Genomic DNA, 3,819 nt, shown 5'->3' on the forward strand with positions numbered 1-3,819 from the left:
TCATACTTTTTTATTGCCTTCAGACTTCAAAAACCTAGCTAGTGTTCATTTCTTTCTAGCATTTCAAACATAACTGTGATTTAAAGTCCTTTCTCATTTCTTTCCTTAACCAGTGATTTTAAAATAAAAAAATTTGGAAGTTTACAATTCTTACTTTTTGGCTATCTTAGCCTTCTTCCCCAGGTGCATGTTCTTTAGCTTCATTGAGCCTCCAGTTTTGTTGCTCTATTTTTACATTCCTTCTCTTCCATTCAGCTTTCTACACTTCCAGTTATTTTTTATGTTTCTTTTCATAAATTTAGATTTCATGAATCAATCTTTTTTAACTGCTCTCAATTTTCTTTTTATTGCACCAATTTGGCAAATTTGCCTTTCATTACCTGTGCCCATCTTTAAGAATGTGCTACGAAAATTCTTAGTAAACATTCACATTTATACAAATATGAAACAATCTTCTACTTTATTCTGAACTCAGATGTTTTCTTAAAATCCTTTGCTATTTTCGTGGTCTTTTTTTTTCTGTCCTTGTTGATGAAGATTCTATCAATTATCTTCAGAGTTTTAATGTTTAAAATGGTTAGTGTTTTGCCAGAGATGTGTACAGAACACAAGAGAAAGGACACCTCAAATTCCCTGGCTTTATTCCCAAAACATCTTTATTATCATTCTGCCTTGTCCTCATTACAATGAAAAAAAATTATTTCACTATAAGATCCTAGAGCTTCTACTTATGTAAATAATTTGACTTGCCAAGACTTCTTAATAAACTTAATTCCTCTACTGATCCTCATCTATAAATTTGCTGTGTCTTTCTCTGTGTCTGTATTATACCCTCTTGCTTTTCTCCCACTCACTCTTTCCACTCATACAAACTTGCAAAGGTACTGTGAAGTCTGGAGAAGAGATTCCATCTTGTCAAACAAATGCTAAGTTTTCATTTACAGCTAATAAGGCTAAGTGTCCATTTAATGGATAAGTTTCAATCCCAACAATAATGACCAGACCCCTAAGGCCCTATAAAACACAATATACCTGTGCTCGCTTTGGCAGCACATATACTAAAATTAGAATGATACAGAGAAGATTATTAGCATGGCCCCTGCACAAGGATGACACCCAAATTCGTGAAGTGTTCCATATTTTTAAATAAAAAGAACAAAAACACAATATACCTCCCTAAACATCTAGCCATAAAAGTATATGATGAAACCATAGACAGCAGCCAATCAACTTAAAGATCAAGACTTCCTCTTATACTCTGGCTCCCAGGTGGGGTTCCCTATTTGAGAGGTGGTCCTAGCTGGTCAAATTGGAGCTGTTGATAGATAGAATAAAGTTTTGCTTTGCTTTATATCAATTGTGTGATCTTGTCCTTCGACTCTGTACCCTAAAGCACGACAAAAATTTTCCAAGTACTATCTAGTACTACCTTGATACTTAACTTTTTCAGCTACTACTTACTTTTCTAAATCAATACATTTTAGCTCGCATTTATCTGAATCGATCCTTTACATACAAGATATAACAAATGTTTTCTATACATCTCAAATTTGCATAGTCTTAGCATAAATGTATGTTTCTTATTTTGGAGAAAATAATATGCTTTTCATGTTTGCTTAAGTTAAAAAAGCTGGGCTCATTGTTTCATCCTCTCATAAATCAATATATCATATACAACATTATAGATATTTCTTTTAAATATTATCTGCAACCTGTTTTATTTAATCTCTCATCTTTCTTGCCATTATTACAAAAAGGTCATTTGGTTTAACCCTCCTCCAATCTCATTTTTGTGCTAAAACCATTGTAAATGTTTCTTTCTAAATAAATATAGCAATACCTCATAGGAAGCAGCTAAAATTTTTAACTTAATTCTCAACCTTCAACAGGATTTCATTTGTGGTTTCTTTCACACCTCTCAATCATTCTCTCACCAGTTATGTCTGCAATTTACAATTGTCTGAATCCACTATATTATCTCATCTTTTTATCCCCCACCCCATTTGGCCTTTAAAAGAGCTCTTGCTGCTGCTTCTCTTGGCAACATCTATCTTTACTCAAGGCAATATTTTAAACATACCTTTTGCCAAGAAGCTCTTTTTGCTCATTTTCTAAGTTATAGTTAAGTGTTCCAAGTATAAATTACACCAACTCCATTACAGAAAAAAGAAATGTGTTATTTCACTATTGTCTTTTGACTTGAGAATTTTCTTCACTGCTCTATAGTCTGTGAAAGAAGAAACCATAAATATACATACAAATAAAATAATAAAATGACTACTAAATATAAATATTTAACATTAAAACAAAATATTTAAATATAAAAATAAAAAATAACAATAATATCAATAAAAAGAACAATATATATGACAAATTTATGATCCCCACACCTTTCCAAGCTATACACTTCATACTTCATAAGTGTATCATAAAGTAAGGTTTATAAGAAATGAGCATTTTGGGCCCAGAGAGATAGCACAGCGGCGTTTGCCTTGCAAGCAGCTGATCCAGGACCAAAGCTGGTTGGTTGGAATCCCGGTGTCCCCTATGGTCCCTCGTGCCTGTCAGGAGCTATTTCTGAGCAGACAGCCAGGAGTAACCCCTGAGCAATGCCGGGTGTGGCCCCAAAACAAAAAAAAGAAAAAAAGAAAAGAAAAGAAAAGAAATGAGCATTTTACTTAGGATTTTATTTTAAGTTTATGTTCTTTACAACCCATTTTAAACTGGCACATATTTGGAAAGGTTGAACTATTTTTTCTTCTTCTCAAGTTGAACTATTTTAAGAACAGTAAGTCTTCAAATATAGTCAAAACTTGAAACAGCATGTTTACAAGTATTTGGCATAGAAAAATAACACTGGTTTCCTCTATCTCAAATATAAATTGTTTTTCAAGGATAGTCTCAAGATTTACTCTAAAGAAATTAAGAAGAATTTCATTAGAAGAAAAGTTATATTTCTTCCATCTTAATAAGATAGATGTTTCCAATTTACTTTATTCCATATATTTGTATTAGAGTGTATGAACATATAATTCAAATTTATATTTAGTTATGTTACTGATGATGGCAGCATGATCATGGAAACAAAATTAGCATTTGTATATTTTATAATATTTTCTCTGTATTATTGGCTTTTCCTTGGTAAAAAAAATCAAAGTAATGCAGTATACTGAGTCTAACAGAATATGAGAAAAAGTGTTATAAAATGAGACACACATAAACACACACAAGAAAATTAACAAGAAAATTCAATGAATGTTTTATTTCTGTAATCAGTTTGCTTAAAAATATCTGTTATATACAATAGATTATTACAGAATCAATATGGTAGAGAGGATATAGTCTTAGCATTCAGTTAAGTACATGGGTGCACAGATACACAATATGCAGATTTTTTTCAACTCTACCCCAATACATTCTCAACATTACAAACTTGACATAGAATATAAAGCCTCCATAACCCAACTTTATTTTGTTCATCTCCCTCCTTATTTTCATAACACATGTTTTATTTATCTACATAGTTTAAATCTCTGTTAATCTATGGATATTTCTTGTAAGAAAGGTAGCATTTAAATAGTGTCATATGTTAGAACCAGGCAGAAACTTGGAATATTTATTTTATTAGTAGTGGAAATGGCAAGTCCTAGAGATGACATTTGTGGCCATTCTGGTAGCATAACAGAACCCTATTTTTCCCAAACTTTATAATTCTTCTGTTTTGTTTTCTGTGTGTCTTTTCATCAATGTAAACTATCAATCATATTTCTATGACCACTCAATCTAAAATTTTATTTCTTCTATTCTGCCTATCTATAT

At 31.6% G+C, this 3,819-nt stretch overlaps 1 non-coding gene across 1 annotated transcript; it reads left to right on the top strand.

Moving 5' to 3' along the window:
* The first annotated feature begins 1,034 nt into the window (after positions 1–1,034).
* LOC126010578 (U6 spliceosomal RNA) lies at positions 1,035–1,144 on the top strand. The gene has a single exon (XR_007496600.1). It is a non-coding gene; the product is annotated as a U6 spliceosomal RNA (small nuclear RNA).
* The last annotated feature ends 2,675 nt before the right edge of the window (positions 1,145–3,819 follow it).

Source organism: Suncus etruscus, chromosome 5 (assembly GCF_024139225.1).
Source record: "Suncus etruscus isolate mSunEtr1 chromosome 5, mSunEtr1.pri.cur, whole genome shotgun sequence".
In the NCBI taxonomy this organism is placed as follows: Eukaryota; Metazoa; Chordata; class Mammalia; order Eulipotyphla; family Soricidae; genus Suncus; species Suncus etruscus.